The following is a 10,361-nucleotide window of genomic DNA, read 5'->3' on the forward strand; positions in this document are numbered from 1 at the left end:
TTCCCTAAGTTCTAGGATCAAAGACATCATGAATAGAAGCTTCTTGCATATCATCAATTAAATTTTCAGGTTGAGAGGAAGGCTGTAAATTTTCATTCTCCGTAGCATCATCAATGTCATCAACTTGTTCACTTAAATTATCATTAACTTGTTGGTGTTGCTGCCATTGTTCTTCAATATCAAGTGCATCTACAGGATTATCATCATGCACAACACTACTTGAAGCTTAAAAAAACTTATGTATAGCACCTTTTTGAGATTCAATAAATTGATCTTCTACTCTTTTCCGTTTTCTTTTCTGAGACCCCAACAAATGTTTCTTAGGTAACATTCTAAGTTTCTAACATCTAAATTAGAAAAAAAACACGACTATATGACTACCAAGTACTAGAAATCCAAAGTAATTAATTTAGATTAAAAATCGATCAAGGAAAAAATACCTAGATCGTCTGCGTCCCATACCCGCCTACGGCCTACCCGGCGGCGTTGTACCCAACAACCACGGGACAGCCGGACGGGAGCCGCAGTGCTTGTGCCGCACGCGTGGTGTCGGCGAGACGGATCATGGACGGCGATTCGCATTCACCCTTCGACGGCGCGGGCATTCGGCCGTTCGTGTAGACGCGTTACGCGTAGTATACCTAAAGGCTAAAGGCCATACGGTGCTGAGGGCCTGTATACGTGGGGTCCTAGGCTGCTCGGCCATTGCAGCACGTGCACCTTGCAGTGCCGGCACTGACCCGTAGTACATGAGACGCGCTTCTTCCTTGTTTGTCGATTTCTCCTGGGTTTTTTTTTCCCTACATGCACACGTGGTGCGGAATCGTCACTTTTTGCTTCTTGGCTTGGTCGTTTTCTTTATCTCGCACGTCATCGATGACTTAAGCTTCCTGTCGAATGCATGAATTTTCTGTCAGCAGTGACGTACATTTTATTATGTGAGCTTCTGCGGAGTGCAGCAAAATCCATATATTTTAATTCTGCCAATTATTTCCATCAAAAATTCCTTTTAATATAGAGTATACTTCTCTATGGCGGCTATAGAATAGATAATTCTGTGATCGAACCCAATGCGCACGTCTGGACAGTCTCACTAGATGTCCCACTCGACTGGATCCACGTGTCCTACTCAACCCACTCGTTTGGATCCGCGAGCAACTGCTATTTTTCATTAGGCTCGCTCGGCCGACAATCGATCGACAGGCTAAGAATAACTCCACCAAATCTCTAATTTGCTCTTTTATCGCTAAAATATGAGATATACTTGCTCTGGTCCATTAGATCACCTATATGATCGTCTTTCCCTATAACTTTTGGGAGATATCTCGAAATTAATCTACTCTCCCCTAAAGAAAGGAGAGATAGAGAGGTCTCCTATATATCCTATGGGCCCTACTCCAACTATAGCCACACTGCACTTACAGTGCAAAATCACCCTGATGATCGCCAAGTGTCCACGTTGTTATGTAGATCCTACCCATGTTACAAATCCCACCCGTGCGAGGAGAGCAAGCCTAGGCGCTCGCCAGGTAGTTTCGGCGCTGGACTGCGCATTGGGGTCAGGATGCCGCATGAAGATCATCGGGGCGGTCTCACACGAAAAGCGTGATGCGGTACTGTCAGCATAAAATTTCTTTCTCTGTGCAGCATTGCAGCTGCCAGCGCACATGAGTGAGAAAGGAGAGGTGGAAGCGTGCAGGGTGTGTGAGGGAAGAGGTCAAGGATAGGGGAAGAAGGAAGAATATAATGATTAAACGCTGATATATGGGCACCCTTGTCAAGATACAAATCAGGCAGAGGTTTTTGGCAATCTTCTGGAGCAAAATCCTCATGTCCAAAAGTTAATTTTAGGAGATCTACTATATATATTTATATGAGAGAAGGGATAGATCTAGTGGAGTTTCACTAAGAACCTAGTGGCACCCACAAATTTCACTTGATTACTACTTCAGTCTTGTCAGAGAAGGTCAAACATCCACAGGCGACAACCCCAAGCCAACCTTGATCTCAGTCCCATGAAACTTGTCTCATCTGCTCATCAGATCGAGTTGCTGCTACCCTCGTGGTCTTCATCTCCAATCTGCCACTGATGTCTATCCCTTTAGCCGGCCTCCGTGACCTACGCACAGAGGAGCACCTCAAGGAAAGTCTCTGATATTCTCCACTCCGCCCCCCCCCCCCACCCACACCCCTAGATAATAATTTTTTTTTGACGAAACTGGAGGGGTGTGAACCCCTACAGAAATTTATTGAGTAAAGAAAAAAACACAAGAGTTAAAAAGTTACTGTACAAACAGTTTAAGAAACAAAGAAGGAAATGAAAAAGGCAAGGAAGAGTAAAAAGATTACAACAGATTCTGGATGCATAAATCAAAAGTGATTGAAACTTTGGCTTTTGCCCTTAGGCTCAGGCCCTGTTTGGTTGAGCTGTGGCTGTGGGAAAAAGCTGCTGTGGGCTGTGAGCTGTGGGAAAGCTGTTGTGGGCTATGAGCTATAGAAAAGCTGAAAGCTGTTTGGTTAAACAAGTATAAAATATACCTTCTATCTTTATCTCTCTTAAAACAACTATGGAAGAGCTTTTTATTCCACCAATTTTGAAAAGCAGAAAGCCAAAAGCTAAAAGCAGGATCAAACCAGCTTTCAAAAATGTACTACGGAAAAGCAGCTGCTTCTGAAAAAGCAGCCTCCAAAAGCACCCCTTTGGTTGGGCTTTTAGCTTTTGGGGCCAAAAGCCAAAGCCAAAAGCCCAACCAAACAGGGCCTCAGAAGTGATAACTCTTTTAGGAATATTCTCTTTGTTGTTTGTATCTCTGGCTGCTTATTTTTGAAGATGAAATCGTTTCTGACAGACCAAATTGCCTAGCACATTAAAAATGCAACCATCATGAAGAAGACTGGATGAGATTGGCCTCTGAGCTGTGATATGCATTCAAAGATGTCTGCTCCATTCCTGAAAACTGATACCCAACAAGCTCCAGTAGTCCTTAGCAAAAGGACAATCAATGAAAAGGTGTTGACAGGTTTCTTCGACTAAAAGGCTACACAGTATATAGTTAAATGAATCAAGATGCATATTCTTCCTTCTTAGAATATTCCTTGTGCTAATCCTATCATTTAGGAGTAACCAGAAAAAGACCTTATGTTTTGGTTGACAAAAACAATTTTAGAGCCATTTGTATGCTTGGTGGACATCTGTATGTCCAATTAAAAAGCTGTAGGTTCTAGCTGCTGAAAATTCCCCCCAATTGGATGACCATTTGTCATCTTCATCAATTAAAGGAAAGTGCTCAAGGAAAGATTGCACTGCTTGCAGTTGGGAATATGCTTCAGTGGACAAGGGCAGATTAAAGAGGTCTGGGAGATGTTGCTGAGCATAAAAATCCCTGACTGAGATGACTTTGTTTTTTGCAAAGGAGTGAAGTTTAGGATAATCATTTTCCAAAGTCTGCTGAATCCATTTGTCTTCCCAAAATAGGCAAGTGCTTCCATTTTGAATGTGAATGATGGAGAAGGATTTAAATGGCTGTAGAAGCTTGAGGATGTCCCTCCACCAGAATGAGCCTTTTTTAGTGGGACTTGGTAACTTACCATTGTTGTAATGCTTCTCCCAGACCAAAGAAACCCAAGGCAAGTCCTTCTTATTAAAGAATTTATCTAGATTTTTCACCAGTAGAGCTTCATTGTGTTTTTTAAGTCAATAACACCTAGGCCTCCCTCCTCCTTTGGTACACACACCATTTCCCATGCTGCCTTTGGAGGTTTTTTTGAATTTATGTCTACCCCTCTCCAAAGGTAATGTTTCCTGAATTTATCAATCTGCTTAATTACTCCTTTGGGAAGGGATAGAGTACACATGTGGAAGGTGGGAAGAGCTGAAAGCACAACATTTGTGAGCTCAAGTTTCCCAGCCTGGGAGAGGAAAGTAGAAGTGCAGGCTAATCTTCTTTCACACTTAGAAACAAGAGGGAGGAAATCATCAACTTTGGGTTTAGTGATCCCAAGGGGAAGGTCAAGATAAGTGAAAGGGAAGGATCCTTTAGAGCAACCCAAGGTATTGGCTAGATGGTTAAACTTTTTAGGAGAAATGTTAATTGGAACCATCATGTATTTGTTGAAGTTCACTTTTAACCCAGTGGATTCACAGAAGGAATGTAACACAGATTTCAGGAAAAACAACTGCGTTGAGTCACCTTCAAGGACAATAAGGGTGTCATCAGCATACTGAATCACAGGGAAGTCCAAAGAGGAATTCAGAGGAATTGGAAGGTTGAGGAGGCCTCTTTGTCTTTGTTTAGGATGGTCTAGAGAAAATCAGCTGCCAAGACAAAAAGAAGAGGGGAGAGGGGATCCCCTTGTTTGACCCCTCTCTTACAGTGCATGGTTCTTCTTGGCACCCCATTGAGTAGCACATTGGAGGTCCCAGAGGAGAGAATGTTTTTAATCCTTCTAAGCCAAATTGGTCCAAAACCTTTTGCTTCTATAAGTTTTAGAATAGTTTGGTGCTCAATTTTGTCAAAAGCTTTCTCAAAGTCAAGCTTGAGAATGATGATTTCTTTCTTAGAATGGTGACATAGGTGCAGGTACTCAAAGGACCAAGCAAGGCAATCCTAGATAGTTCTGTTTTTGATGAAGCCATACTGGTTTTTGTGTATAAGAGAAGGAATTACAGCCTGGAGCCTATTGGCAAGGATTTTGGTAATGATTTTCATTGAGCAATTAAGAAGAGAACTGGGTCTGTAATCAGAAATGCAGGTGGCTATCAGTCTTTGGAACAAGAGTGATAAAGGAGGAGTTAATACTCTGGAGGCAGACATTGTTGTTACGAAAAAGCCAACAAAGTTCATAGAAGTCATTTTTTATGGTGGACCAACATTTTTTTATGAACTCATTTGTAAACCCATCTGGGCCAGGAGATTTGTTATTTGGAAGTCTTTTGATGGTCTCATCAATTTCAGCAGTGGAGAACTCTTGTTCAAGAATCTCAAGACCCTAGGCTGGTTGAATCAAGGAGGGGAGGTCGAAGAGAATATCATTGAAGTCAGATTGACCAAGTCTCTGTTTGAAGGCTTCCTAGATAATCACTTCTTTATCAGCATGTTCAGTTTTAGAGTTACCAGTAGCATCATTGAGCTTACTCACCCAATTCTTCCTATGCCTGATGGTGGCATTGGCATGAAAGAACTTGGTACCAGCATCACCTAAAGTTACTCATTTGACATTGCCCCTTTGTTTCCAATAAGTTCTTTGTTGTTCTAACCAGGACAACAATTTTTCTCTTAAAATATCCCTGAAATTCCATTCCCCTAGACTCAAATCCCTATATTTATCTATAATATCCAACCATTGAATAGTGACAATGATGTTTTCAATGGTAAATTTTAGATTTGAAATCTTAGCACTCCAACTTCTGAGAGCACCTCTAAGGGATTTAAATTTTTTAGTGAGGATTTTAGCTTTATCAGCCCCAAGATTGAAGTTATTCCAGTTGTCCAGCAACACCTCCTGGAAACCATGTCTCTACAGCCAAAAATTTTCAAATCTGAAAATGTGGGCTTTGAGAATAGAGGTAGAGATAGAGACAACCAGGGGGTTATGATCAAAAGTCTCCTTGACCAAAGCTTTGCAAGTAGTATTACGAAAGGACAATGTCCAAGTAGCATTTGTGAAAACCAAATCTAAGTAGCGGTGGTGATTGCATATTAGACTAGGTGTATTTCTTTCCTTGTAAAGGAATTTCAGCTAAACCCAGATAACTGATGGTGTTGTTGAAGAGAAACATGTCTGTATGATCTGCTCCTGGCCTATTCCTGTTTTCTGGCTGCCTATACAGATTAAAGTCCCCCACTAGGATACAATCCTCTTCTTGGTTGAAGTCAACTGATTTTAACTAGTCTATGAACTCTCTTTTCCCATCATGAGTGCGGGGACCATAGATATTCATCAAGTTCCAACTATAATCATTGTGCTTGGAAACAAACTGGACAACAATTGCAAATTTGTTAGAGAGTTTTAATGTTCCTTCAAAAGTGACTAATTTCCAAGCAACTAGCATCCCCCTGAGGCACCTTCAGAGGAAACAAATAGAAAACTATCAAAACTCATCGGCAGAATTTTTCTGATGAAAGCTGGGTCAAAGTTATCTTTTTTGTTTCTTGAAAGTAGGCGATTTCACAATTTGCCTCTATCACCTTATTTCTGATAGAATCCCACTTCCTGGCTGCATTTAGGCCTCTCACATTCCAACACAGTACATTCCAGAATCTGTTAAAATTTGTACTCATAGCTGAAACAATAATAAACTAATAACCCCTATCCATGTGGGTTTTGACTGAATAACTTAAAGTCTGACAAACTCTCAGAGGTTCACCATAATTGTTCCTAGGATACATTACACCCAAAAGATACTGATAACAAGGATCCACCACCTTACATAGCCTACCATAGGTGGGATTAAGGTACACAAAAGTTGTTCTAATCATCATTTTAAAGAACTTTACTAAGCTTCTCCTCCAGAAGCTTGGGGGTCCTGGTTATCCTCCAGCAATTGGAGCAGGGCATAGGTTCCTTCCTCCACCATCTACCTTTCCTCAGGGACATTTCTGGAACCTTCATCTTCAGGGTGACTTGAGCTAGGTTGCTGCACCGAGATTTTGGCTCTTGCAATTGGATGTGTCTTCTTCTTTTTGGTCTGCAAGATTTCATCATTGATTTTAGATTCGTCCAAATTACAGAAATCAAAAGCTATTTTTTTATTACTTCATTTTTAATGATAGGTGGGTCTAGTGCACATGCTAAACATCTCTTATCAGAACAACCATTAGATTTGAACCCTTTATTTGCATCTTTCAATCTACTACTTCTTCTTACCTCAGACTCCATAATTGTTGTTCCCTTTCTGTGGGCTCTCTTCCATGTGTTTGGGGTTAGGGAAGATCCAGCAGCCTCTTGCAGCTGCTTTTCTGCCTCCAATGGTTGATTGCCCCAGCAGCTGTCAAACAGGATAGGTTATTTTTAGGATATGAGCTGGGGATAGAAAAGTGTATATTGCCATTCTCATTTTGCAAGAGTTGAGGCAATTTAGTGGATAGGATACTCTTTGTGAAAAGAAAGTTGTTGGGAGTCAGCAAATGTACTGTAAAGAAATTGGCCCAGTCTCTTGGTATTTGAACTTGAAATGTGGAATTTGTACCTGTGAAATATTTTGCCCAGAGTCTTGTTGCTTCTGCATCCTTTGCTCTAGTCTAGACAGGTTCAACTCCTCCATTCTAATTAGAGCCATCCCTATATGTATGTTGTTATTTTGTAGATTGGGTGCAGGCTGCTAAACCTCATCCACCATCATGGCTTGCTGGACAGCACTTTCATCAGGTAAATTTTGCTCCATAGGTACTGCCTGATTTATATCAATCTGTTGAATGTTCTGGTCTTTGCAGCTTGACCAATCTCTAATTGCTTATTCTGATCAGGTTGCTCTTGAAGAACAGGGAAGCCATCCTCTCCAAGTCCCACAAGCTGATCTGGATCAGGAAAGCTGTCATCATCATCCTCATTGTGTCCCATCTGCTTGTCATCATCTTCACTGCCAATTAGCTGATCCAGGGGTACCTCATCAACCATGAGGTTAACTGGTGAGTGAGGTGGAGGTGGCAAGTTGTTTAACATCTCCTGGTGAAGATCATCAGTTGCCTGTAATAGTTTTTCTTCCACTTATTCCACATGGTTCATCATGTAGACTTCATTTTCAAGCTACAGGAGATGCTGGACCATCTCATTCTGTTGCAGGTCATTGAGCTCAACGAAGTCACCATCCTAGGGTTGCACTGCCGGGTTTATGATGACTGGGTGAAGATCTCGGTTCAAAGGGGGTTGGTTCAGATCAGACTACTCCTCTATCATAGGCAACTCATTTAGGTTCTGTACTGGAACATGCATTGGGCCCTGATCTTCTTGCATTGGTTACTCTTGGGCCTGAATCTCAGTAGGCCAAGGATCCCATGCATCATCCTGTTGCTGCTGTTCTTGACCGTCCTGACCATTGGGCCCATTGACTGGCTGTCCTAGGCCAAAGAAATCAAAAGGCAGGGGATTTTCAAGGTCAAGATCATCAGGGACTTGGTCCTCCTTAGGTGGCTCTTGCAGATTGGGTGTTGCAGCATAACTTCACATTGGATCGTCCAGGATTCCCCATCTACCATATCTGGATCAGAATAAGCTATGAACTGCGGCACTTTCTAAAGATCAGTCACTCTGGCTCTCACCAATAACCTTGACAGAAACCTTTCATCTGCTTCCTAGAGCAAAACCTTTGTAAATTCACCCACCGCACTTTAAATATGTCTCTCTGTGCAGTAGTCATTTGGTAAACCCAACAAAAATAGCCAACATTCATGATTGAACTGAGCCCTTCTCCAATTATGTCCCTCATCATGCTTACAGACCGAGATAGTGATGTTGCCGAATGGGTGCGGACTTTGACAAAATCAAGTTGTCACGAACTCACGATCATAAGCATGAGTGAACTTAACTAAAGCTTGCCCCAAAGGAATGGGCTAGATATCCCTAAAAGTCACCCTTTTTTCAAACCTCAGGAAATCTCTAATTACAGCCCGAACCGCAGCGAAGTTAAGGGCGTTACCAGGTAAGGGATTGAGGGTGACAATGCAAGGTCTTCGTTCTTAGCCAAAGGTCTCACTGGTGCCATCGCTCGCACCATGAAAACTCTATTGGGGACATCTTGATACTCGAAGCCCTCTGGAACAAAAGGAAGTGGGTGTGGCAGAACCGTACTGAATAACATGTTTTCAGAAGCGTTCGTCTTCCACTAGACACTAAGTACCCCGAAAGTTAGCTATATCGGACAGTTCTGTTGAGCACACTCCACGGGAGAACTCAAATCAATCCATGTTTTACCTCCAGAATCCAATAATGAATATGAGCTTACAATACTTAGTCCATTTCATACAAAGAGTTTTTAGAAATTATTTATTACAATACCAGGGTTCAGAGTGCGATAATTAAACAACGAAATAAAAATAAACATCTAGCGGTAACGATATAAGGATCCGTCTGTGCCCACTACAAAAATCCTCCACACAAGAGCTACTCCTCAAGTTGTACCTACAACAGGATAAAATAAACCCTGAGTACACAATGTACTTAAAAGACTTACCCGACTAGTGAAAATAGTTTCCCGACTTCAAGGGGTATGATAGGCAATATGGGTTTGTTGTTTTCTTTTTGTTTGTGAAAAGCATTACTAGAAGTACGTCCTTAAGATCAAGTTTAATTAACAGTCATGATTATTTCATTAGCTAACTATTTTAGGTAAGCACATGTTCTACTTTCAAGCAATGGTTGAGCAATCAGAACCAATTTATCATCTTTCATATTCCAGTTCTTACTACGATGCTAGACCATAGCCAAGTCATACCGTCTCACAGAAATGGCGATTCGTGAACCAATGTATCTCAGCTGGGTACCTCGAAACACATGTCCTATTTGTACCCCAGGCACAAACAAGACCAAACCATTCCACTCCTATCACGGGGTCTATGTCCCCATCCAAACTTGGACTCTAAGCTCCCACACTTGAGGTCCAGTCTCAATATGGTGCTTAGACCTGCACCTTTCCCCGCCTCTAATCAATCAGTCTAGAAAGAGCCGAAACCCACAACAAGAGCATAACGTGCCTTCTCGCTCCCATAAGCATGCATGTGCTCAGGATAATAAGTCTATGACCTGACTACCATCCACAACAATGGACGGTCCTCAAGCGACACGAATAGAAAAAATAGTATAACCAAGCTAAGCCCTGTGGCTGCGGGACATAACTCGTTACACCCACCAATACCCATACCATATCCCTGCCCAGTCTCCATTTTCCTTTCATCATTTTTATCATGAGAGTAATTATAATAATCACCTATTGTGAGTAACGGCAGGTTACTCACGCTATCGAAAACCTAAACATAGCAGCTAGTCGAACCTGCACTAGTGTCGGTGTTTCGGACCGGGGGGTCCTCAACCAACCAGTAAATGTGAACTGCGTGCCCCTAATCCCGAATGGTGATGCAAAGAGACATAAGGTTTATACTGGTTCAGGCAATCGATGCCCTATGTCCAGTCTGAGAGATCGATCTTGTATTTCTTGCACCGAAGTGCTCGTAGTAGGGGGTTACAAGCTAGGTGAGAGAGGGAGCTAGTCCTAGATCTCGGCGAGGTGTCGTGTGGGCTGCTTGAGACGTTGCTCTCAGGCAGCTGGGGAGTGTGTGTGTGTTACCCAATGTTCTTCTTCGTGAGTTCTCCTCTAAGTGGCCCAAGTCCTCTCCTTTTATAGTTGAAGGGAGGATAAGGACAGTACA

The sequence above is a fragment of the Miscanthus floridulus genome, chromosome 3 (assembly GCF_019320115.1).
Source record: "Miscanthus floridulus cultivar M001 chromosome 3, ASM1932011v1, whole genome shotgun sequence".
NCBI classification, from domain to species: Eukaryota; Viridiplantae; Streptophyta; class Magnoliopsida; order Poales; family Poaceae; genus Miscanthus; species Miscanthus floridulus.